At 43.1% G+C, this 27,549-nt stretch overlaps 1 protein-coding gene across 15 annotated transcripts in view; it reads right to left on the reverse strand.

Moving 5' to 3' along the window:
- The window catches only part of LOC137345926 (histone deacetylase 9-like), a 1,063,883-nt gene that overhangs the window by 60,181 nt on the left and 976,153 nt on the right, over positions 1-27,549 (reverse strand). The window lies entirely within an intron of this gene.

The following is a 27,549-nucleotide window of genomic DNA, read 5'->3' on the forward strand; positions in this document are numbered from 1 at the left end:
TGAATTTTACGAACCCCTCGACGCCATGGGTCGCGGCAGGGGGGCACGTAAAATTCTGCAGGGAGGGGCCCGCTTCGACCTCCGACATGTGAAGGGCCTGCTGCATATTACCGGCAGCAGAGGGACCTCGGTGCGACTCCCCGCCACCGAGCGGCGGGACCTTCAGATACATATTCAAATTAGCCTAAGTTATATGTAAATTCACTTACCCGCTGGCAGCGGCCATCTCACACCGGTTTTACGGCCGCTGTTTGTCCCTCGCGCACCTTAGGAACTCCATCAGGAGTTCCAAGGTGAGAACCTGGTGGGGAGGGGGGAGGAATAAAATTTTCAGGGCGGGAGGGGTGGGTGAGCGGGGAAAACATTTTTGATTGGATGTAAGGATGGTTGGAAGGGGTTGAAGGACAAAAGTTAGAAGGTTGGGGGGTAAAGTTTGGGTAGGGAAAAAGGCAAGTGTTAGTAATATCAGGCAATGAAATGACCATGGGGGCGGGTGTTGGTGTAGGGCCTCCATATCATTGTAGTTGGTTAATAAAAAATAAATGACTACAGTACCTTTAAAAATTAAAATTGTTTCGAAGGGCTTAGAGCCCTTTAAAAATGGTGCCGGTGCCTATGTGGTGGCACCAGACGCTGTTGCTAGAGACATGGCGGCCGCCCCCTCTACGTCATTGGGGGAGGCCACCCTGCCCCTCTATTTAAATCAGCCCCCGCGCGTGGACTGTGCGGCAGCATTTCCGTGTCAGAAGGCTGCTGCTTTCACATTGCACACCGTGGAGCGCGGCGCACAAATAAAATCCAGCCCAACATGTCATGTGAAATGATGGATTCAGGGGATAAAGTTCTAATATTGAGATTATATAAACTAATTGAAAGATTTGAATAACCTAATTAGCATTGACAGCAAAACTGAAGCAAAGGTTGTTATGTTTTCTAAACTATTAGATTTTACTTCAGCCTTTATTTTTCTCCAAGATATTATTTAACCTCATATTGTGACCTGAGTGGAAGAGGAAGGAAGGTGAGTTAATATTCTATTTGTCAAGAAATATATACAGTCTCATATTGTGATTAAGCTAGACCTTACTTTAAAGTTTAACTCATTAGTATACAATATGCTACATAAAACATAAAACAGAAATGTAGTCCATATTTTTATATTGCTCCTTTGCCCCATTTGCATCTAAATAAGAGACAGCTTTCATACTGATGTCTCCATCTCACCTACTCACACAGCTCCACGTTACATATTGCTGTTTCATTCCTGTTATTCCAGTGAGTCAAAAAACACTACTGGGAGGTGGGCTACCCCAGGTTCCTTTGTAATGTGAAACCAGTCTGTTTCCTGCAGTTAAAATAGGCTGTTTGAGACTGCAGCTGATAATCCTGTGCTCTAATTTTACTCTCTGACTCATGCTACAGAGCAAAATGAGAGACAGTGACACTTAACATGGAGTCTAATGCATGAATGCAGTGGGAACTTTGACAAAAATTAGGTGGAATAGCTATTATGCTGCCATAAAGTTAAGCATTAGCCTGGAATTTGTGCTGGCAATAACAGCAAGGCTGTCAGTGCTCACCATTATTATTGGGTAAAATGGACAGCAAATTCTGGTGTTCACACATGTGCAGTGAAATGCAAAATTCTACAAGTTTCTGTCAGAGATACCCTGCTCCTCCATAGGGTGCACTGTCGCAGTCTTCACCGATAGAATCAACATTGATTTTCCATGAACTTAATTAAAATATTTACCCACTATTTTTGCTGTAAAGACCAATGAAAATGTTAAGCTTTGTTCGATCACAAGTAACTGAGTTCTTAATGTTGAACTAAGTCATAAGTACTGTTGAAAACCTCTCTGGTCCTGAAAAATTAATTTTATAAGTTTGGAGTCTCATTCCCTCAATGTAAATGTTGCAGATTATTTAAATTTTTAAAAAGTTTTTGTTTTGCTATTTAAGTTTCTCCCTTAATCCAACATGTATGTCCCAATCTTTATTTTGCTTTCTGTACAATTATTTAAATGTAATTTATATTTCCTGTTTTTTATTTCTTGCTTTGTCATCCATGAAAATACTTCAATCTGACTGGCTGATCAGCCTGCTTGTTCCCTGCCCTGTTTCTGGAAGCCACTGGTCCCCTGTAGAAGGTGCCACATTCAAACTGATATCAGGAAAATAGGATATCTGTGCTCTAGAGTCCGCTAAAACGATTTGGGCAGCTTTTTTCAAGGCGAACAGTGAGCACCATTCCTTCTCCATTGACCAGAAAATGAGGGCCATTATCAAAGAGGTATAGGACTAAGGCATGGGCAGAAGTTTAAAGGAGAATTAAAGAGAAAGCAATTGATAAATTTTACACTCTCTGAGAAGTAGTGTGGGTCATCCTTTGTTGAGAAGTCTAAAGAATAATAATGATTAGTAAGAATGGACTGAATTTTATGGGCCCCCCTGAGACGCCTTTGGAGGTGCGGGGGGGGTGGGGAGCCCATAGAATTGCAACAGGAGGCGGGGGCGTGGAGACTCCTTTGCCTTTCCATTGCACCGCAATTTTGTTGGGGGTGGGATAGGCCGAAGATGGCCTTCCCGCCCTAAAGCCACTTGAGGTCCTTAAGAGACTATTAACTGCCACTTAAGGGCCCCTTCACCCCACTGCTGGCATTAAACCAGCAGTGGGGGAGATCTCTGCCACGTTGGGAGAGTAAAACGAGGCAACCTCCCTGCTGGATTGGTTGGGGGCCTCTCCTCTGTGGGAAATCTGTGGCCCACAGAGAGCTCCTTTTAGCAAGCCAAACACCCCCCTGGACCCTCCCCCCCTTGCCAGGGCCTGCCGGCCTGGCTGTGGTGACCCTGAGGTCGGGGTCTCCAGAGATGAGCCTGGGTCCAAGGCCTCTTGGAGGTGGCATGCCCGTCTTTAAACAGAGGGGTATCCCGGCGCTTGGCTGCTAATTGGCCTACCGCTGTAGAACCATGCTGGGAGGGGCTCCAACTGGCTGAGGTGGGGTTTTCCCTGCCTTATGAGCCCGGCACTGAGAACCCCACTGTTGGCATAAAATGCAGCCTAATATGTGGGTGCTGCAAACAGAAGCCATTCTGGTGATAATTATAGTGACCTTCCTTTGAATGAAACCACAGAATGGATGCAGATCAGTAACTTAAGGTTATAAGGTTAAGTTTAGATAGAGATAATCAAATGTTCTATGCAACACAATTGTTGCTGATCATGCATCATTAACATCATGGATCTGCCATGCCAAGATAAACAACTGGTCAAAGATAAGGTAAAGTTAGGCAGGTAATTTGAAGTTTCACTCAATTAAATTTGGCAGAAAAGGAGAAGTTTTTGCAGAACCTTCCCTTTGTGAGAATATATTGGGAGAATTTGTCAGAATGTAAATTGCACATCTGGAGAACAGGGTTGCTGGACCAAATTACCTTTTCTTGTTCAATACCTGTTTTTGGGTCCATAACCGACGATGCACACCCCAACCAGGAGGTCCAAGGCCGGCCGGAAATTATGTCTTGGGCCCCATATCAATAATTTAGACTAGGTGCCAGTAGCCGTCACATCTCCATAAACAGCACATCCATTTCAGCAGGATGGGCTTTCGGTGCTTGTCTTGCTGGCAATAGCCTTCAGGTAGGTTCCAGGTTTGTGGGAGGCTGAGAGGGGCAGCTGGTCAATAGCGAGGAGGCTGATCAGCAGTGTCCCTCAGGAATCCTGTGGAATCGAGAGCAGCACTCTCACTCTTCCAGGCTGCACACCAATGTTAACAGAAGTGTCCTAACCTTTATGGTGTTGGCCGTTTACTGGGCCAAGTTCACGCCCAGAACACTTGAACAAGCAGACCCAATGGCTGCTATGCTCAGGATAGCCCAATTTCTTGGTAGGGGCCTAAAACAGGTGCTCTGTTTTAAATAGCTGCTCTGGATAGCTGAAAATTGTTTGGGGCCAATATGACAATGCAGGTGTCCTTGGGCATGTGGCACAGCCCAGTGCAATTGGTCAAATTGTACTCCTTGATCATTGTTGAGGATGTTTTTAGCTGCGAGGTGTTATAGTGCAATTTGCATTTAGCCAGCTACCTTGAATATTTTTGTCTTGATTTGAAGCAGTCAAAATGAGGACATCCAACAATGATAGAAGATTCATTGGGCTGAATTTAGTGAGCCTGTTTGGAGTGGGAATGGAGGTGTGGGGGCCAGGGAATAACTTTGGATGCGTCCACCTAGAAATCCAACATCGTAACGTCAGTTCCGCATTTAGTCAGCAGCAGGAAAGCACCAAGGCAGTGCGATGGGACTGCCATTTAAATTGTAGAACAGTTAGTTATAATACATTTGTATGCAATTGAAAGTGAGTCAATTGGGAGTTTGAGGCGCGACCTCAGTGCTGTGATGGGAAGGCAGCCATGACCAGCACTGGATAGGAGAAAGGTTGGAGCGGAGGCCATTGTTGGCCTGCAGTGCTGTGCACTCCACATGGGTGGGCTTGGTGTTACATCCTGCCACCATAGAGAGTTTAGCCAGAGAGGTTCTTGGACTGTATTGTTTAAACATTATTCTTTATTGCATAGTATGTACACTCCACACTAGCCTGTGTGTCTCCTTCAAAAGCTACGCTGTGACTGTTCTCATGCCTCTCCCACATGATCTCTTACCTCAAAATGACGGGTGGTAATCTTTACATTCCCTCAAGATTAACCCTTTGATACCCTTATACTACATCGCCCCCCCCACCACCTCCAAGTCTTTATCCCAATATATATTAACATACATTCTCCATTTTTATTTACATGCTACTCCATCTCCCCCCCCAAGTCTCTACTTTGATAGATTCAACCTATCAGGAGGCTTCACAACTCTCCCTGATCTTGTCGTTGTCAGATGTGAAAGATTGGTTGTCTTTCTATGAACTTTTGTTTCTTGACTTGGACGGCCTTCGTTGAGGTTTGTAGCATTCAGTGATTTTTGAATTTTCAGTTCATCATCTGAGTCGTCTTTGATGTAAAGGAATAAGATTCCTTTGATTTCTCTGTATAGAATCTTCTTGAGTTCGTACTAAATAAGATTGCTGTTGATTCTCATCTTTCTGGAGAATTACCCCTTCTTTATTTTGGTCTCGTACTCATAACTTTTGCCCTTCTGACAACTTTGGTAGGTTTCTTGTACTATATCTTCTGTTATAATTATGGGTCTGTTTGTTTCGATACAACTTTTCTTTGTCCTGTACTGATAATTCTTGTTTTACAATCCTGGCAGTAATTTTTTGGGTAGAATTGGAAGTTGTGTTTGAAGTTTTCTTCCCATTAAGAATTCTGATGGCACTAATCCGCACTATAATGGAGTAGTTCTGTATGTCAATCGTGTTAATTGGAAATCTTGATTTTTCATCAACATTGTTTTAATGGTTCTGACTGCTCGCTCAGCTTCTCCATTTGATTGTGGATACTTAGGAGAGCTTGTTAGATGAACAAATCCACATTCTTCTGCAAAGTGTGTGAAGTAATAGTTTGCAAATTGTAGTCTGTTATCAGATACTATTTGACCAAGTATACTATGTTTTGCGAAAACTTCTTGTAAAACTCTGATGACTGCTTCGGTTGTGTTTGTACATCCACCTAACTTTGATACATCTTGAGAAGTAATCAATTATAATTAGATAGGATCTTCCCTCAAAGAATAAATCCATCGCCAACCATTCCCACGGTCTAGGAATTGGGTCGAAAGTAGTGGTTCTCTTTGATCTTGTCTGTGTACCTGACAAATTTGTTGGACTTGCTTCTTCCCAAGTTCTGTGTCCATGCAGCACTCCTGTGGGAACTTGCTGCATTTCTCTTTTTTGCTCTGGTATTCTTTGAATGGCATGGTGGGCTGTGCTGCATTGTAGGGGTTATCTCCGCATTGTGCAGGTTCTCTGGTAGCATCTGGATGCTCTGCAATGCTCAGGTCAGGTTGGGGGACTCTCCCTCTGTCCTGGCTCTTAGATTCTTCTTGTTTATCTTCTTCAACTTTCTTTATAAGATGAAGGTGAATACAAGCTCTTCTACTCAAGAATGAGAACTCTTGATTGCTTAGGACATACAGTGCTTCTAATATCTGCTTTCCCTTATATTGAAACATCGCTTGTAACTTCCCCTTTACTTCAAGTACAACACCTTCTGAGCCATGCAACGGAGTTTCTGTTGGTTGCAGAACGTGTGTGGATAGCCATGGCTCTTTATCTAACAGGACCATCACACTTGCTCTGGTGTCGAGTTTGAAATTAGTGATATGTCTGGTGACATATACGTTTGCTAACCAAAATGCTTGTTTTGGATCATTGATCATTTGATTGGTCTGCTGCAGGAAGTTGCGTAACTTCATTTACCTCTCTATTCTTAATTACTTTTCCTTTAGAGGGTGAGTTAGTCGAGGTTCTATTTTGGCACATCTTACTGAAATGACCAATTTTTCTGCAATAAAAGCATTCTGCTCTATTGATGGGACATTGTTTATGCCTGTGGGAAGTTTTTGCACCACAGCGCTGGCAGGGTTTAAATGTGTCTTTCACTCTCCACCTTCTTTTTCAGCCCTCTGGTGAAGGAACTGAATAGTTACAGGAGGTTTCCTGAACCAAGGTCTTTTCTCACCTCGCAGGATTGGTCTGTTATTACTGCGCAAATTGAAGTAGCAATCATAAGCTTTTAAAACATGGTTGAATTTGGCTGATGTTTCGTCAATACATTGTCTTGCTGTTATATCATCAGCTACAGAACTAATGAAATATAATAATGTATTAATTTGCTCTGTTTCAGATTTATTGTCCAATTTCGATGCTGTTCTGTATCTGAGGAACATTTGCCTCCTTAGTATCCAGTTTTGAGTCTGATTGGATCCCACAAGAGTTTTGAAACTCTCTGGCACTCACAAATTTTGAACCATTTAAAAATTTTTTCCAAATAGCGATATGTTGTTGAAGCTTTTCATCTTGCACTCATCAGGATAATCCACAAGAATATGTATGAGAAGAGAGTGCTAGTTGGTTGGCAAGTGAACTCTGATTGGTAAAGGCGATGCCATGGAGAATGCAACAGTTTACAGTGACTGACAGTTAACTGCCAAGCTTTGTTTGAAATTGAAACCAGGCAGCTAATATAAAATATAATATAATATAATACAATACATAATATAATAAATGTAGCTATGTGATTGAATATAGCTATAATAGTCTTAATTAGGTAGACTTTAAATATAGTTAATATATCATACCTTTTAGAATTAAAGATTAAATAAATGGTTAGTTTTCAAGACTCACTGACATTCCCTTTTAAGAAGGTAGAGTTAAAAAAAATCAAGGTCCCTGCTAGAATAGAATTCAGTGTCCAGGGAATTGGAAGATAAACACACACATTGAAATATCCCATGTGACATCAGTAAGAGGTAGCAATAAACTTAATTAGTTTATAGGGTTGTTGATACAGACAGATCAGCTCAAAAGATTGCTTTATGGTACCATAAAAAGGCAATTATAGATAATAAAACAATAAATGAAATGGACTTACAGGAACAAGAGGTCAAGTAAACACTATTATAAACATTTTGACTTGATAAATGCTCACAACTTCAACAACAGGTGATTTCCAGTAAAACATTAAGTGGAGAGTTAGTTAATGATACTACCAGATATGGATCTTGAAAGCATGATAAACACACACAGAAAGGTAACCCCTATATGCTAAGAGGTCATATGACACATTAGCAACAGTATAAACATGAGAGGTTCTGAATCAAAAAATTAGAAGTGTTGAATTCCTCAAACAATCCTTCTCACCCTATGCCTTACTCGGGGAATTTAAGGTAAAAGTTTACTTTAAATTTTGATGGATATTCTTAGATATTTTGCTGTAACATTAGCAGGGTTAAACTTTTGGATTCTATGTTTGAAATAAGATTACGTGTTACATCTCTTAGTAATATTTGATACTGATACACTTAGAAGTGTATTGCATGTTAAATTCTTCCATAAATATATAAAAGTTAATAAATTGCCTCATGTAGCATTCTGTATACAACTACAAGAATCCCCTTTTTGTGTCTCTTTAGATGGAGAGATACGTATTGAAGAGAGTTTCCCAGACCCTTCTAATATCGGGGATATTTATGACTTAGCCATAATTATTTTAAAAATAGGCTATCCAAAAGATGGTAATATTCTCTGTTAGTTTTCTTTCTTTGAGGGAAAGCTAGTTCAATTCTTCAGACCCAAATAAGTGTCTCTAAGAATTTGTCTGGTTTGAACTTAATTAAAAGAGATTCATAGGGATGCACTTCTGATTTGGTTTAGTCCCTATAAGGGGTTAAAGTCATAAATCACTTCAGCTAAATATACTAATACACAGGGCCCTGTTCTTTGCAGATAGAAAGAACATGTACAAACATTGCGCCTGTTCCAGCTAAACAAAATAAGTGACAGTCATTCACTGGTTCATTCCTCAGGGCAATGCCTTGACCACTCAGAGTCAAGCTGCCTGGTTTAAATTTCAAATGAAGCTTGGCAGTTAACTGTCAATCACTGTATAATGGTACATTCTCTTTTGCAACGCCTCGACCAATCAGATTTCACTTGCCAAGCAATCAGCACTCTCTTCTCATATGGTATAAAGTCATTATTTTCCCTTGCATTGGTATTCTTATGGATTGTTCTGATGACTGCAAGACAAAAAGCTTTGACAACATGTCTCTATTTTCAGAAATACTCCAGTTCTGTACTACGAAATGACTATTTAAAATTTTTATTGACATTTTAGAGTGTTTCCCTTGAGAAACTCTTTTTTTCAGGATAGCTTGCTTTGATGGAGTGTAGCAGGTGCTTGACAGAGTTCCCTGTTTGTTTTTTTTAATATAGGCTTCTGGTAGGGACTTCTTTTTTCTTTCAGCAATTCACTGAAATGTTTACACAGCTGCCTATTGGACTTGACAGAGCAGTTTGATAAATAGAGAGATAAAGCACTGAAACAGGCCCTTCGGCTCACCGAGTCTGTGCTGACCAACAACCACTCATTTATACTAATCCTCCATTAATTCCATATTCCCTACCACATCCCCACCATTCTCCTACCACCTACCTACACTAGGGACAATTTACAATGGCCAATTTACCTATCAAACTGCAAGTCTTTGGCTGTGGGAGGAAACCGGAGCACCTGGTGGAAACCCACGCGGTCACAAGGAGTACTTGCCACCATATAGAGTCTTGCCAGAGAGGTTTGTAGACAATATTGTTTAAACATTAATCATTATTGTATAGTAACTATATACCCTCCACACTAGTCTGTGTGTCTCCTTCAAAAGCCATGCTGTAACTGTTCTCAAGTCTCTCCCACATGATGTATTACATCATCATGGTGGGCAGTAATCTTTACATTCTCTCAAGATTAACCCTTTGATTCCCCTATACTACAATAGTAATACTTTGCATGAAGAGCTACAAGACAGTTATGCTAGTGGCAGCTCCTTGTCCCTGCTGGGGCTTCCTATTTGGCTCATCCCCATGTCAGCTCTCAGGAGAGGTGATGTGGGTGAGCTTCATAAGATAGTGGCCTGTGACTGAGATGCATCTGCCAGGATGTGGTGCTGCCTAGCCCCGTTTGCCAGCACCTTTGTCGTGCCTCTCTCCCTATGGCCTGCTGCCTCCCGTGTAGCTACATGCAATCCCCAAAAAGGAGAGAGATGTGGAGCACTCACCTTGGCAGAACGGAGGAGGACATTGGCTCGCTTCCTGTACTGGACCCATGTTTGGAGTGGTGACCCCACGGCTGCTGACCACTTTAGCAATCTCTGTCCACGCTTGCTTGGTCAGGCAGAGCATCACTTGTTGCCATCTCTGGAGAAGAGGACCTCTGTTCTTTCCCTTGTAGCCTGGAGGAGAATCTCCAGAGAGGCATTGCTAAACTATGGGGCCACCGAATGTCTTGCCTCTCCCATACTGCGGCATCCTTGTCGCAGGGAGTGGGGGGTCCAGGAGTCACTCCAACACCAGTTTCAGCAGTAAACAGCAAATGTCTCAAAGGCAGCAATGAAAGCAGGGCTGGCAGAGCTTTCAATATGGTGGCAGCACCGACTCTGGAGTCAACACACATTGCATTTGGTTCCTTGAATCTCGCCCCCGTTGCATAATTGACCAGGCCCCGCACCTCCATGATTATATTTGACTGCCCACCATCTGAATGCAGTGGACCCGCTACACATGTGACGAGCTGCGATGGCACCCACTTCCGGGTCTGCCACAGCAACTGGCAACGGGAACATTGTGTTGTCCTAGGTACAACAAGGCTTTAGGAAGCTCCATGATTGGAGAATCCTACTCAGTGAATAAGATTGCATGTCATATGCATTTTAGCCTTCACGACCATAAATAAAAGTGTTTTGAATGATGCTCAAGACAAGGCAGTGATTGCTATTATTGAGATTTGCAACTTGGTAAAGGAAGATTGTAACAACTACAGCAAAGAATACAGTGGTCCTGAGGTTGCAGACTCTGCAAACATGGGTTAACCTGATCTTATGGCTAACCAAAGGAATAGGAGGGCAGGAGGCAGAACTCTCTAAAGATGTTGGGGATATATTTTGTAAAATTTGTAACAGAGGATGGAATTTTATAAATTTAGACCCTGCAGGAACAGCCGGGCCGTTTGTGCACCGGGAACTCGAATGGTGAAGGAACGGGCTTTGCCAAGGATCTTTCTCAGAGCCATGGCATTAGCATCCCACCTCCAGGTTGCCTGATCTAGTAGGGAAAGTTGGTGGGATGACATGTCTATCTGTCTAATGAAAGATTTCTAATTCAAATAACCATGGCATGGGTTACAAAGACTCACCAGCATTTGGATTGTTGAGGCTGCAGCAACTAAAGCAATGGAGAGGAGACCTGAAAAGGATGTTTCCCAGGTCTCACTATTAGAGGTAGAGGACAGTGTCTCCAAGCAAACAGGTGTGGGTGGAAGTGACGGTGGAAGTCAACAGAAGTGTTTTGCCTCCAACCTGGAGACAATGCACCAGGAGGATCAAGGGCCTCAGGAGGGGGGCAAAGGGGAGTGGCCTAACACTTACAGGTGCCACGCCCCACACTCTGACTTCCCAAGCATTCTCCTGCACAACATTCTTCAGAACAACATACCTTGCAGATCCAGTCATTCCACACTCTGAAGGCACCTCACATCCCCATCTGAGCAGCCAATACTCAGTCACCCTCAACCTACCGCCTTCTTGCACCCATGCCTCACAATCCTCCTCCACAAATGCTGTCCTTCCTTCCTCTCCACACAATCCATCACAAACATTTACACCTTTCCGATTTCTCTCCTTGCAGGGGAAGAGGGCACACAACTTGGTGAGAAGCAGAGACCCATGGTGGGGGGTGGTGGTGGGGGGGGTGGGGGGGGTGGTCCAGCAGTGACAGGCGCTTTATGGGCCACTGGCCACCTGATCCACTACGAATGGGGTCTTGTTCCAGGAGGTTGCAGATATCAGCAGTGATCTGCCATGAGAGCCAAAGCCTCCTGAGGCACTGGTGCTCAGACATGTTTGAGAGAGCTTTCAGCACACCATTGGCACACTCTCTTTGCCTTTGCCCCATAACATCCTTGTCAGTTAATCTCTCCGCCCCTCTGTCCTATCACACACCTTCCCTTTGTTCTCTTCTCCCCCCAAACCCGCTTTACTTGCTTAAAACCTATTACATTTCTAACCTTTGCCAGTTCTGATGAAAGGTCATTGACCTGAAACATCAACTCTGCTTCTCTCTCCACAGATACTGCCACACCTGCGGACTATTTACAGCACTTTCTGTTTTTAGTCGAGACAGCTGGTCCTCTGCCTGTAGATCCTGTGCTTAGGGTCTCGCCTCCTTCCAGTTGGATATCAGTGTCCATCCCCTCTGCCCTGTGGAGGGGCATGTGGTTGAGGAGAAGGTAGCTGGTCCTGTTGTGGTGTTGCTCCTGCTGCTGCTGGTGCTGTTGGCAGTGGTGTGCTTCTGCTCTTGCCCCTCTTCAGAGGTACAAGGTGGAGCTCCATAAGCTGCTCCCATGCCATGGTGAAGGCTGGCAGCAGGGAAATGTAGCTCAAGGTGAGTGAAGTGCTGGACAGGTGAAGTGCCTTCCAAGAAGTTGGCAATCACCTGTCAATCAGTGAAAGCACTCTCTAAGAGAAGAAGTACTTTGAACAGCAGCCTCTCACCTAGCTTGAGGTCTTCAGTTTCACTGAAGAAGCTCTTCCCACTGTGCACTCACCTTTTTGACCCTGGGGAATTGCTGACAGATCAGAAAGCAGGTGCCAGGCTGTTATATCCAGAATTGAGGGTTAACATAGTTCTTAATTGGCTTTTTAAGTACTGTAATTACTTACCTGATAGATCCAAGAGTATTCCACCCTCACCCTCAATCCCGTCCTCTTAAACCCATAAGAGGGCTGGATAATGTCAAGATCCCAACCCAATGTTGATTTCAGCGGATTTAACTCCCTGCACACACCCAAAACTGCCTCCTCTGCCAGTAAAAAGTCCACCCAGTGCTTCAACATCTGGAGCAGAACCTTCCAGTCCCAGATTGTGCAGAATTTGGCCCATTTTCATGTTAAATTAATCAAACACCTTGGTTGATGTGCCAAAGGCCAATTCCAGGAAGAAATAGGAAACCTCTCCTTGCTTACCTTCCACTGATAACTTGAACATCCATGGATTCAAAAAGATTCACAAGTCCCTAATGCTCCATCTCCACAGTGAAGTATGGTTTATATACCTTTGCTGCAGGAATGAGGATGATAATGTTCCCCAGAAACTCCTGATGGACTGACACTAAAAACTTCAGGATATACCATGCCGTCAGCAAGCACTCAATGGTGACGTACATTTTTCACAGCTCAATTTCCAAGAAGCTGGAATAACCTCAGATCTTTGATCAGATCTTTTAAATAGCACTTGATGATTGTGACCAGTTCCACTGAAAAGGGTGTATTGTCCATAACCTTTGATAAATTGACATAAAAAATAAATGTTTTTAAAAATTCCGATTAAAACTCATAGAAAACCTTAAATATCTCAATTCCCCATTGCTATTGCTACAAGCCATGATTTATCCATTTTTTCCCATTGAATTCCTGATTACTTTGTTCCCTTGCAGTTAAAATGAAAGGCATTTGGAGTGGAATGGCAAAACTGCTGCTTCACTCAGCTGTGATGCAGCAGTCCCAACCTTACATCCTAATTGCTGGAAGGCCAGTGCAATATAAAGAGGCAAGCAACTAAAGAGCTCACAATGTAATTCTACCTTCACATCACAGCAGTGTTGATATCATACAAACTTTTTTTTTACCATTATAAAACTTCTGACTTCTGTACATCATGAACATTAAATGTGTGAAGCAATGAAATAAGAGAGCATCAGCCTAAATCTGGGATGGAGGAAGTCATGCATTATGTTTGCGATTCCAGAAGGCTGGTATCCCTGTTGTATATTAAGTTCAAAGAGGACTCAGATATCCTGCCAAGTTTGACATCAGGCTGCAATAAACAGACAGCCAGGAATAATTTACCTTTTGTTTCTTTAATGTCAAAGTCAACCCTGCATATGCCTTTGACAACTACAAACCACAGGCCCCAATTGAAGAAACTGAATGTTTCCTTTGATCATTCTGCATCACACAAATTGTCATATTTTCTGTAATTTAGACACATTCCATTACTTCAAATGATAAGAATACAGTGCAATTTATAAATAGTTTTTGAAAAGACAATTTTCCGGAATAAAAATCAGAATATTCCATACTATCTGTGAAGTACTGCAGGGCCTGAGTCTCATTTAAACGATACAATTGAATGTTTTAATGATTAAATCAAATCCAGTTTTTTTACATTTTCATTCAAAATGTAACTAGATGAAATTTCCTCCTCCCCCACTAAAAATTACAGATTTCTACAGTGCTGCTATGATTATTTTTAAATTTTGTAACTTATTAAAATTATGTTAAAGAACAAAATGCAGATTTGATGTGACCTAGTGACACAGATTACAGTTGCAAAATATCACTCATTATTGTGAGCTTCTGGGTCACCTGAAATGAAGGCTGCCATTGTATGTTTACCTAACTTTTTTTGTTTGATTTCAGTTGAGAGATGTTGATGCTGGGGAAAGGAACAGTTTCTGTTTTGGGCAATCTGTACTAGCATCAAGTGCTTTCTGTGCCCGCTGTGAAAGAGACTGCCAATTTAGGATCTGAAGATGCACTTCCATGTGCCAGTGGCACTGGTACATGCCAGTTGCAGAGCAAATGGGTAGCCAGCATTTGAGTCAGTGTAGCTAGTTTGCGCTTGCCCTGGCTTTTCATATGTGCCTCCACTGGGGGTGGGGGAGCTTTGTCCTGTTTCATGGCACAAGCTTGATGAGGTCCTGCAGGGGGAGTTTGGGAGTTAGGTAGAAATTTAAAAAACAGGACCTCGCAGGTTGTAATCTCGGGATTACTCCCTGTGCCACATGCCAGTGAGGCTAGAAATAGGAAGATAGTGCAGCTAAACACGTGGCTGAATAGCTGGTGTAGAAGGGAGGGTTTCAGATATCTGGACCATTGGGATCTCTTCAGGGACAGATGGGACCTGTACAAGAAGGACGGGTTGCATCTAAACTGGAGGGGCACAAATATCCTGGCTGCGAGGTTTGCTAGCGTCACTCGGGAGGGTTTAAACTAGTGTGGCAGGGGGGTGGGAACCAGAGCAGTAGGACAGCAAGTGGAATAAATGAAGGGGAACTAGTAAATAAGGCCAGTAAGACTAAGAGGAAGAGCAGGCGGAGAGATGTTGCGGAGAACAGCGGGACTGATGGTCTGAAGTGCATTTGTTTCAATGCGAGAGGTATAACAGGTAAGGCAGATGAACTTAGAGCTTGGATTAGTACTTGGAACTATGATGTTGTTGCTATTACAGAGCCTTGGTTGAGGGAAGGACAGGATTGGCAGCTAAATGTTACAGGATTTAGAAGTTTCAGGCGGGATAGAGGGGGATGGAAAAGTGGTGGGGGTGTTGCATTACTGCTTAACGAGAATATCACAGCTGTACTGCGGGAGGACACCTCGGAGGGGTTATGCAGCGAGGCAATATGGGTGGAGCTCAGGAATAGGAAGGGTGCAGTCACGATGTTGGGGGTTTACTACAGGCCTCCCAACAGCCAGTGGGAGGTAGAGGAGCAGATATGTAGACAGATTTTGGAAAGATGGAAAGGTAACAGGGTTGTAGTGGTGGGTGATTTTAACTTCCCCTATATTGACTGGGACTCACTTAGTGCTCGGGGCTTGGATGGGGCAGAATTTGTAAGGAGCATCCAGGAGGGCTTCTTGAAACAATACGTAGATAGTCCAACCAGGCATGGGGCCGTACTGGACCTGGTTTTGGGGAATTAGCCCGGCCAGGTGGTCGAAGTTTCAGTAGGGCAGCATTTCGGGAACAGTGACCATAATTCCATAAGTTTTAAGGTACTTGTGGATAAGGATAAGAGTAGTCCTCGGGTGAAGGTGCTAAATTAGGGGAAGGCTAATTATAACAATATTAGGCAGGAACTGAAGAATTTAGATTGGGGGCGGCTGTTTGAGGGTAAATCAACATCTGACATGTGGGAACCTTTCAAATGTCTGTTGATTAGCATCCAGGACCAGCATGTTCCTGTGAGGAAGAAGGATAAGTTTGGCAAGTTTCGGGAACCTTGGATAACGCGGGATATTGTGAGCCTAGTCAAAAAGAAAAAGGAAGCATTCGTAAGGGCTGGAAGGCTTGGAACAGACGAATCCCTTGAGGAATATAAAGACAGTAGGAAGGAACTTAAGCAAGGAGTCAGGAGGGCTAAAAGGGGTTATGAGAAGTCATTGGCAAACAGGATTAAGGAAAATCCCAAGGTTTTTTACACGTATATGAAGAGCAAGAGGGTAACCAGGGAAAGGGTTGGCCCACTCAAGGACAGAGAAGGGAATCTATGCGGGGAGCCAGAGGAAATGGGCGAGGTACTAAATGAGTACTTTGCATCAGTATTCACCAAAGAGAAGGACTTGGTGGATGATGAGCATCGGGAAGGGAGTGTAGATAGTCTCAGTCATCTCATTATCAAAAAGGAGGAGGTGTTGGGTGTCTTGCAAAGCATTAAGGTAGATAAGTCCCCAGGGCCTGATGGGATCTACCCCAGAATACTGAGGGAGGCAAGGGAAGAAATTGCTGGGGCCTTGACAGAAATCTTTGCATCCTCATTGGCTACAGGTGAGGTCCCAGAGGACTGGAGAATAGCCAATGTTGTTCCTTTGTTTAAGAAGGGTAGCAAGGATAATCCAGGAAATTATAGGCCGGTGAGCCTTACGTCAGTGGTAGGGAAATTATTGGAGAGGATTCTTCGGGACAGGATTTACTCCCATTTGGAAACAAGTGGGCTTATTAGCGAGAGGCAGCATGGTTTTGTGAAGGGGAGGTCGTGTCTCACTAATTTGATTGAGTTTTTTGAGGAAGTGACAAAGATGATTGATGAAGGAAGGGCGGTGGATGTTGTCTATATGGACTTCAGTAAAGCCTTTGACAAGGTCCCTCATGGCAGACTGATACAAAAGGTGAAGTCACATGGGATCAGAGGGGAGCTGGCAAGATGGATACAGAACTGGCTCCGTCATAGAAGACAGAGGGTAGCAGGGGAAGGGTGCTTTTCTGAATGGAGGGATGTGACTAGTGGTGTTCCGCAGGGATCAGTGCTGGGACCTTTGCTGTTTGTAGTATATATAAATGATTTGGAGGAAAATGTAGCTGGTCTGATTAGTAAGCTTGCGGACGATACAAAGGTTGGTGGAGTTGCGGACAGTGATGAGGATTGTCAGAGGATACAGCAGGATATAGATTGGTTGGAAACTTGGGCAGAGAAATGGCAGATGGAGTTTAATTCGGACAAATGTGAGGTGATGCATTTTGGAAGGTCGAATGCAGGTGGGAAGTATACAGTAAATGGCAGAACCCTTAGGAGTATTGACAGGCAAAGAGATCTGGGCGTACAGGTCCACAGGTCACTGAAAGTGGCAACGCAGGTGGATAAGGTAGTCAAGAAGGCATACGGCATGCTTGCCTTCATTGGTCGGGGCATAGAGTATAAAAATAGGCAAGTCATGCTGCAGCTGTACAGAACTTTAGTTAGGCCACACTTAGAATATTGCATGAAATTCTGGTCGCCACACTACCAGAAGGACGTGGAGGCTTTGGAGAGGGTACAGAAGAGGTTTACCAGGATGTTGCCTGGTCTGGAGGGCATTAGCTATGAGGAGAGGTTGGATAAACTCGCATTGTTTTCACTGGAACGACGGAAGTGGAGGGGCGATATGATAGAGGTTTACAAAATTATGAGCGGCATGGACAGAGTGGATAGTCAGAAGCTTTTTCCCAGGTGGAAGAGTCATTTACTAGGGGACATAGGTTTAAGGTGCGAGGGGCAAAGTTTAGAGGGGATGTGCGAGGCAAGTTCTTCACACAGAGGGTGGTGAGTGCCTGGAACTTGTTGCCGGGGGAGGTGATGGAAGCAGGTACCATAGAGACGTTTAAGAGGCATCTTGACAAAAACATGAATAGGATGGGAATAGAGGGATACGGACCCCGGAAGTGCAGAAGGTTTTAGTTTAGGCAGGCATCAAGATCGGCGCAGGCTTGGAGGGCTGAATGGCCTGTTCCTGTGCTGTACTGTTCTTTGTTCTTTGACAGCTGTAGTGTAGCAGTGTTTTGAAATTGTAATTGCATTGTGCGTTGTATACTCTGGAGCACGATTGTCCGATCTTTTCACCTGGGGGGGTGGGGGGGTGCACATTATAATTTTTGTCTTACATAGGGGGCCGGTGAGACAATTTCGGAAGGATAAAGGCATCAAAAAGCTATCTTACTATTAATCAAAACAACAACAAATGTGCATTTTTTTGAAGAAGCTTTAAATGAGAAGATTCATTTATTGACTTACTTTCTCATCACTAAGTTGGAAACTGATTTAGTGCAATACCTGGAATTTTTTTGCTTGTACAAGTAGTCAGTGTTGGCCCGCACACTTCTTGTAGCGATGCGGAGTAATCAGATAGCCATCCATCTGTCAGGAGTGTTCTTGATCTCGCTCTCTGTCTGTCTCTCTTTCTCTCCCTGCGTTCTTCCCTCTCTGTGTTGTTCCCCCCCTCCCTGTCATCTTTGCTCTGAGTCCCTCCCTCTTTGTCCCCCCCTTTCTCTCTCTATCCTCCCTTTCTCTCTCTAACCCCCCCCTTTCTTTCTGATGCCCATCTTTCTCTCTCAGTGTCCCTCTCTCTCTCTCTGTCCCCCTCTCTCTACCTATCTCTCTTTCCCTCTGTCTGCCCCCCCTCTCTCTCTCTGCCTCCTCTCTCTCTGTCCCCCTCCCTCTCTCTCTGTCCCCCTCCCTCTCACTTTGTTTCCCCTCTGTCTCTCTCTGTTTTCCCCTCTCTCTCTGCCTCCTCTCTCTCTCTTTGCTTCCCACCATCCCGCCCCACACTCTCTGTTCCTCCCTCTCTCCCTCTTTCTGACAGTTGCAGGGAGCGGGAGCCCTTAGCACAGCAGCTTTGTGGTTAGTCAGTTTGTTTAAAAACATTGCTCTGAAAGTTTCACAGCTGCTGATGCAGGAACATGCTTCTCAACATCGGACAGATTTTCCAGCAGGCTTTTGAAAAAGTCGGAAAATCCAAATCTGTCCAAAGTTGTAAAGCGCGCTCCCGCTTCAGCAGCTGTCAGCTGTGAAACTGACAGTGCATGCTTTTAGAAAGGCAAAAAGAAGACAATGGGAAATTTCCCATCTCCAGTCACAGACTCCTGGCAAGGATGACGAAAGGCCCCGGGTACAGTTTACATCCGGGGGCTGGATTTGAACCTTTGGTGGGCACGCGGGTCATATGTTAGACAACCCTGCTCTAAAGGCTGTTGTAGAGCACACATGCTAGCAAAAAGAAAATGAAAGTAAGACAGAATAAAAAGAGATGCCTTTGTGTTCAACTGCTGTAGTCTTTGTCTCTCTGTCTTTGCCTCATATCCTATACCAAACTCAAGTAACCTCACTCAAGTCCCAAGGATTCACAATAGCGACGAGGTAAACAGCAAAGGATGGTAGAAATCCGGAAACATTGCTTTCAGGTATGAAATATTTGGAAGGTTTTTGTCTACTTTTACAGACAGCATTTTAACTTGGAGATTGTTAGAGTGACACACAGGAAGCTTGTACATTGTATACAAGCACATTGATCTCTCCAAAATAACCACCGAATCGAAAAATGAAATATTTTAATTTCAGATTATTCCTCTGAAAGGAGCACGATCCCAGATCCTTTATCACTGTGTTGTTGATCAGTATGGCATTGCCTGTGCCTAACCTAACACATTTTGATGTGCATTCGGAGCCATCATCTATATCTCCACATTGGTAAAAGTGGCTGTGACATTTCGAAGGTGCGATGGCAGAATTCACAATCACAGATGACACAAGGGAAAAGGCCTTACTTCTACACTATGGAGGTGAAGAATGAGAAGATATCTTTGAGACACTTACGCCTGAGTGAAATGACCACGAGTCAGCAAAAATTGCGCTGACGAACTACTTTTCGCCCAAGAAAAATACCATGTACAAAACCATTGTCTGCCGACACACTAAGCAAGATGCAAATGAGTCAACTGACCAATATTGTGCGCATTTGAGGCAACGAGTAACCAGATGTGACTTCGGTGATGCTGAACATGTCGAACGGTAAATCAAAACAAAAATAATCAAAAGCTTTCTCTCCAGTCGACTAGGCCAAAAAGCACTCAAGAAAGACAAAGCTGTCAGAACTGTTGCAGTTAGCAAGATCACTATCACTCTCAGAGTCCAGAGCTACTGAAGTTGAGGCTAACAGTAACTGTCACACTCTAAGTTCAACTCCTGTGAAACTATTCATCACTCACGTGTCAGAAAACCACCTACAAAGCAACAACAGCCATCTCACAAACAAAGCCGAGACAAAGAATGCTTCCACTGTGGCAGTGCTTACCCACACTGGACGGCGTGTCCTGCTACTGGTAGAGTGTAAAGCCTGTGGAAAACCCAACCACTTTGCTCGTGTTTGTCCCTCATCAGCAAAATCAACTAAGACCAAGACCAACAGAAGGATACCATATATGTGTCCCACAGCTAAAAGGTGACAGAATGTAGCTAATGTAGAGGTAGATGACCCTGAGCATACTTTAGTCCTTTCTCTCAGACACAGCAATCAGCCACGTGTATCTGTGATCACTGGCTGCTCGGACATAGATGCTCTCATAGACACAGCAGTGTCAGTCAATGTCACGGGAAACAAAACATTCAACCAACTTCAGGATTGCCCCATTCTCTGAAAACCAGAGAACACAAATATTTTCCTTTAAAACTGTATCAAACTGCTGAAAATCCTCAAAACTTTTGAATCACCAGTCTCATTCAAAGACAACAGAATGAAAGCTCTATTCTATGTCATCTGGAGAATGTGACATACATCAGCTTCCACAGAGCAACAGATCTGCACATGATTGTCATCACAGATCCGATTCCATCACATAACAAAAACATTCTCAAACTGTATGCTGATTGCCTCACTGGTATTGGAAAGCTGGGAAATGTTACATGCAAGTTTCATGTTGACTGTTACAACCAGGTGGGATAGGGTCTCGGGGTTCCCTCTCAGCCTTTGCCTGGTCTAACCATAACAGGGTTAAATTTTAAAAACATCGTGTTTTTAGCTCCCCCCCTCAGTAAATCCTTGTTCACTGCTTTCCAATTGTAAAGCAAAGAAATCAGACAGATTTTCTTAGATTTAAACAAGAAAGGTGGAAGTTTATTAATCTTAAACTCTAATTCGGTTAACGACCACGAGTACGCGATGCGACCACGCTAGCACGCATATGCGATAAACACACATGCAGATAGAGACAGAAAAAGTAGAAGGAATAAAGGGGAAAAGTTTGAGGCAATATCTGATAGCTATTTATGGTCCTTTAAGTTCAATGTAGAATCTTTGGTTGACGGTAAATCTTGCTGTTTGTTGGGGCCCAGAGCACGCTTCAAATTGTTTTGATGTAGGAGTCTTTTCTCTCTTGAGGTTTAAGTGACTTCAGTGGGTCCAGAGACTAGTGCGAAAGCGAGAGAGAGCCTGCCAGGAGAGAGGCTGTCTTGTTCCAGGTTCTGTTACAATCTGCTGTCTGAATTCAAACTGTCCTGTGTCTAAAAGCCTAGTCCAGCTGGTTAGTCATATGACCTGCTGACTTAACCACTCCTGTGTTTGTGGATTCCAAAGTTCTTGGTGGGGGCGTGTAGTGCTGTTTTTTACCCCGACAAGATGTGAATCACCATTGCCCAGCCCAATCTCTGTTAATTGAATCAGTGAGCAATTCTTTTGTCTCTCCAAGCACTGTCTCTTTGTATGCAAATATCCTCCAGCCAAGGGCCTGGTGATCTCTTTTTAAACTAATCATTTCTTCTCTCCAGCAACAGTTTAAAATTAATGTTCATATGATGAAATTAATATGCCTTATTCTTGGCAGGTGGGGGTCTTCATAACATGACCCTAACGTGCTCCAAGTTGCACATCAATGGCGACGAATACCATTTCATATCAGGAAACAGACAGAGAAGAAACTTCAACACCTACTTGACTTTGACACTATTGAGAAAGTTGGGGATGAGCCTACCCCTTGGGTCTCACCCATGCAAGTTGTCAAGAAACCCAAGAGTGAGAACCAGATTAGAATCTGCATTGATATGTGATCACCAAACCAAGACATAAAACGAGAAAGACACTTGACACCAACAATCGATGACATCATCAGGAATGTGAATGGTGCTAAACACTTCCCTAAGTTTGACCTCAGTGCAGGTTACCATCAAATCAAGCTTGCAGAATAATCGAGATATCTTCCTGTACTCTCTACTCACATAGGACTTTTATGATACAAGAGGCTCAACTTTGGAGTCAGCTCAGCAGCTGAGGTATTTCAGCAGATGATTCAGTCTGCACTTCAAGGGCTTGAAGGCACACTGAACATCAGTGATGACATTTTCATCAATGGTCGCACTGAAAGGGAACTCGAGCCATGCCTACATGCATGCCTACAACATCTTAGAGAATGTAACCTCACCTTGAACAAAAAGACAAGTGCTTGTTTAATGAAAGGCGAATTGAGTTCTTTGGTCATGTGTTCAGTGGTGAAAGAGTATCACCAGATCCACGGAAAGTTGAGGCCATTGCCTACACTGTGCATCCTACAAATGTGGAAGAAGTTCAGCGTCTGCTCGTACTTGTCATGTGCTGTAGTCATTTCATTCCTGACCTCACTACACTATCTGCCCCTATGTGATCTGAAAAAAGAGACCACCAGGTGGTAATGGACCAAATCACACAAACAGGCAGCACACAAAATCAACGACATTTGTCAGCAAGTTGCACAAATGCCTATTTTGACCCTGAGAAAAGCACCCAGCTAATCATGGATGCAAACCCGGTTGGCTTAGGTGCAATTCTCATACAGAAAGACAGGACAGGTAACCCATCAATCGTTGTGATGGCAAGCAGATTGTTATTGCCTCTAGAGCAATGTTATTTGCAAACAGAGAGAGAAGTGCTCTCAATCACATGGGGTATCTTACACTTTCATCTCTACCTACATGGAAGTGGATTTAAAGTAATAACCGATCAGCTTGTTCAACAATCCACATAGCAAACCACCACTTTAATAGAATGTTGAATACTCAAACTACAAGAGTATGAGTTCCAGGTTGAGTATCAGCCAGGCAAGCTCAACCCAGCGGATTATCTTTCGCGACATCCATTGCCAACAGTCTTACTAGCTGTGAGGAAAAGGTTGCTGAACAACATCTTAGCTACATTAGCATAAATGCACTGCCAAAGTCACTAAAATTAGCTGACATTAAAGCAGCAAAAAAACAAGATGAGGCTTTACAACTATGTTTGAAGGCTATAGAATCACGAAACTGGAAAGAAGTGATCGAGAAAGCATTAACAAACAAAATCGCTCACATACTACAAAGTCGTCACAATGTTCGAAATGAGCTCACCACTGCAACCATATCTGATTTTTTATTACACAACAACTGTATTGTCATTCCACACTCATCGCGGGAATGTGTTGTCGATATAGCACATGAAGGACACTAGAGAATAGTCAAAACCAAACAACTCCTTAGGGAAAAGGTATGGTTCCCAGGAATTGACCGCATGGTAGAGCACAAAATCAATGAGTGTTTGCCATGTCAAGCAACCACAATGTTAAATCTTCATTATCCTCTCAAGGTGTCCGAACTACCTCCAGGACCATGGACTGAAGTTAGTGTTGACTTCACAGATTTGCCCACAGGTGAATACCTACTTGTTGTCACTGACAACTACTGCAGATTCCCAGTTGTGGAATTAGTTATGTCAACTTCAACAAAAGCAGTCATCCCAAAGCTTTATCAGATCTTTGCCTTGTTTGGAATCCCTCAAATAGTAAGGAGTGACAATGGACACCCATTCAACAGTGCTGAGTTCAGCAAATTCGCAAACTTCCGAGGGTTCACTCATAGGAAAATCACACCCCATTGGCCAAGAGCTAATGGTGAAGTCGAGAGATTTATGCGAACCTTGAAAAAAGTGATATGTACAGCTACAGCTGAGAACCAGTCATGGAAGCAAGAGTAATATCACTTTCTTTGTAATTACAGAGTGACTCCTCAATCACTACTGGAAAACCTCCAGCTATACTTACCTTTGCACATCCTATGTGCACACGTCTTCCTGAGTCATCCTGCGGAACTAATGGTCAACATGTATGCGAATATAACCGAGAACAGAAGGATCAAATGAAAGTAAATACAAGCAAAACATGACACTTAGAGCTACACCACTAAAGCCAGGAGATAAAGTACTTGCGAAACGTGATGATCATTTTGGAAAACAAACAATCCCTTATGACATCCAACCATTTGTTGTGACCAGCACTAACAGATCAATGATCACTGCGCAGTTCACAAATTATTACATGAAACGCATCATTCTTCAAGGCACTGAAAACACCACTCGTAAGCATTGAGTCTGATTCCGACATTGACACCTCAGATGAAGAACATGAGTCAAATGGGACTACACCTGGTGTCAGACGATATCCTATTCGAGAGAGAAAAGGCCCACCATACTTAAGTGACTGCATCACGAGATGAACTATTTACGTTTAAGTTTATCATTTGCAGTTTTAGAAACACACCATTGAAACATGCTATGACTCTCATTTACTAAGAAGGGGAGGGATGAAATGTTGTAGTGTTTAGAAATTGCATTTACATTGTATACTCTAGAGGTTGCTGTAGAACACACATGTTAGCAAAGAGAAAGTGAAACTAAGACAGAATAAAAAGAGAAACCTTTATGTTCAGCTGCTAGTCTTTGTCTCTGTGTCTTTGCCTCATATCCTATACCAAACTCAGCTAAATCTTTAAGTCCCAAGGACATCACAACAGCATTCTTTGGGGGCATGTTTTTGCTGGCCCAGGAATTTCGATCAATTACGCACTTAGTGATGTATGCCTTTAAAACGTGGAGCAAAGCAAACAACTGGAATTAGCTTTAAAAGTGCCCTTACTGACCTTGATAAGTTTATTCCTGATCCTTTTTTGTGAGTTTTGGTTTCTTGACATTGCATCTTTATTTATTTCTTTGTATTGAATGCTTATTTGTTGCCTTTGCTTGGTTTCCACTATACTGCTGGGTTCCACCATTTAAAGCATTATTTAGCTTGACACACTTTGTTCTGTCTGCCCCTTGGAGATTCGTAGTCTTCTGCTTTATCTCAGCAGAATTTCAAACTCTGCTGCCAACGAGAACTGAAAATACCAGTTTAAGAAGCTGGAACAACATATTTCTGATCCTGCCCAGAAAAACCTAAATTCCGCATTCCCAGTCTATTAAACAACTCACACTGGGAGTGTACCAGCTGATTGCAAATTAGGGGATCATAGAAATCCTGGAGAAGTCCCCTCTGCAAAATACCCCAGGCAAAATGCACTAGCACTGCCTATGGGCTAGCAACAGGATTTCAGTCCCATAGGGATGAATTTCTGTAAGGGTTCTCCCAATTTAGCAGAAGAACTAATAGAAGCTTCGGAAAAATGTTGTAAATGCTGTGTTGAGTTACAGCAGATAAATCATCTCTACAGTATTAATTTAAGAGTGATTTTGCATTGTGGGTCAATGTTTAATAAGAACTGAGTTCAGATTGCCTAAACCCATTTCAAGTGGGCCTTTATAGCTAACATATAGAGGAAACTAGCACCTTATTATTCTGGTCTCCATTAGATTCAGGTCTCAAAGGTGAAAGATCAGTGTCCAATCTAAACCACTGCCCAAGCATTACATGTTTATGCATATGACATAGCACGTGTTCATTGGAACAAGTGAGGATGAATTTAGGATTCAGATGAGTTGGGACTTGGAAATTCTGTGGTTGGTCATCCTTCAAGATGTGGTCTCTGCAAATTTCTGTTGGGACTGTAATTCCATGCAAATCATTCCCCTTCTTTTGAGCAGGAGTTGGATTAAATATATATCCAATGCACAAAGAAGTTCATTAGCTAGTCTATTTCCCTTCCTGATATTTGGGAGGAACTCCATTCAACATTAATTGTGCATTAAAAGGAAGCGATATGAAGCCCCAGTTTGAACGGACTGAGATAAAAACAAAATATTAAAAAAAATAATTCCAGTGTGAATAAACTTTAATTTTAAATTTTAAACAAATGTCTTTTGTATTTTTGCTGTTTGCCATCTTGGATTAGACCATGGTGGAAATTTTTCTGTAAAGAGAGAAGCAGCTGATTCATTGTGAGCAAAATAATATATATAATGACTGTGCAGAAACTTGTTTAGTATACCAGGAAAACCCTTAAAGAAGACAGGATCTGTAAAGTCTCCCCACAATATCAACATTCATACCACCTAAGCATCGGCCATTTTATCTAACTGGATACTGCACCACAAGAAGTGCTCACAGGAAATTAACTGCTATCTTACTGCCAGGGAAGTGACTGGAAAGCACCCAAATCAAAGTATTTGATACTTTATGTGATACAAGGTGCATTAAAAAATGGCAAAAAGATCAGAAGACACCTCAGCCAGATTGACTGCACCTGCCATGATGTCACCAGCCAAATCTATCAGCCCCGGCAATGACTGTGGAGGTCAGGAGGGAGCCAGTGCCTGATCTCTGCCAACGACTGCAAGCCATGCTGTCCTAATGTCTTCTGGAGTAGCAAACAGGAAGCTCTTCTCATATCTATATCATGTATGGGTACCTGCACATCACCAACCATCGAACCCTGTGTACAGGGTCACCTGCGAGGGCACTTAAGTGGCGCCTGTCCCCACCCAACCTTGTAAGGCACAGTGACCCACAACCACTCCATCAAGGGTTTGCCCAGGCTCTTCTGGGCCAAACATCAAATTAAATTTATTGGAATCTTCCTCACTAAAAGGAGCCATTTCATCTCCAGACATAAGCCAATCGATTCCCTTTTGGAGCCATTGTGTTAGTAAGGTTTGGAGCTGTTGAATATGCTTCAAAGGGCTCATGCCAGCACTTTTTTGGCGTGAATTCAGCTAAGGCCTTTTAAAGGCAGACAGGATAGAATTCCAAGAGCAATCCTGGAACTTCCCCCAACATGTCTCCTTGACTTGAGGGAGGAGAGGATGGCAGAAATTCCACTCAAATTCCTCCTGAGAGAAAATGGCTGTCAGCAAAAATTGGGGTGAGTGACCAGCTGAATATGGGTAGTTGCTACAGTATATTCTGTAACTAGCCTTTAGAAAGGCTGCAATGTATATTGAGAATATTTACAGACTTTTGAAAGGCTAACAGTTTTGCCCTTGTTTTGCAGGCACTTGCATTACTTTACAAGTTTGCATCATCCGTTATCCTCCCCAACCCTTCTCTCAGGAGCTCCCAGTATCAGGTCTGTTAAAGGGTGAGAGGTTGTGAAAGGTATTAAAATTAGAACGGCCCCAGAAATTTCTATGGGATCAACCTTCTTCCAATTAGATGAGTGCAAATCCTACAGTGCCAACCTCCCGCTAGCTCCTTGCAAGCAGTCAAAGACTGGCCTGGCTAATTGCTTAGTCTGCATGCTCTTCCACAGTGACATGTGGGATTGTACAAATATTTATACTATGCTACCTGAATAGTGTAGTGGAGACGAATCAACTCCAAGATCTCTTGCTAACATTTAGAATTTGGGTTTGTTTTGTGTTGGAATCCGGATTCTTGTAATTATTACAACTTAGCACTAATACTAAATTATGGGCTGAATTTTGTGCTCCCGTCTCAGGTGGGTTCAGTGGTATGGGGAGACAGAGAATTGCCGCAGAGTTGTCTGCCCCGAAACCTGGCACCGTGCCGCAGTGTCCCATTTATATCAGAGGCAGGGAAATACCGTGGCGCTATTGAAGCCCCGACACGACGGCATCGTGCTTTAAATT

The sequence above is a fragment of the Heterodontus francisci genome, chromosome 2 (genome assembly GCF_036365525.1).
Source record: "Heterodontus francisci isolate sHetFra1 chromosome 2, sHetFra1.hap1, whole genome shotgun sequence".
Lineage (NCBI taxonomy): Eukaryota > Metazoa > Chordata > Chondrichthyes > Heterodontiformes > Heterodontidae > Heterodontus > Heterodontus francisci.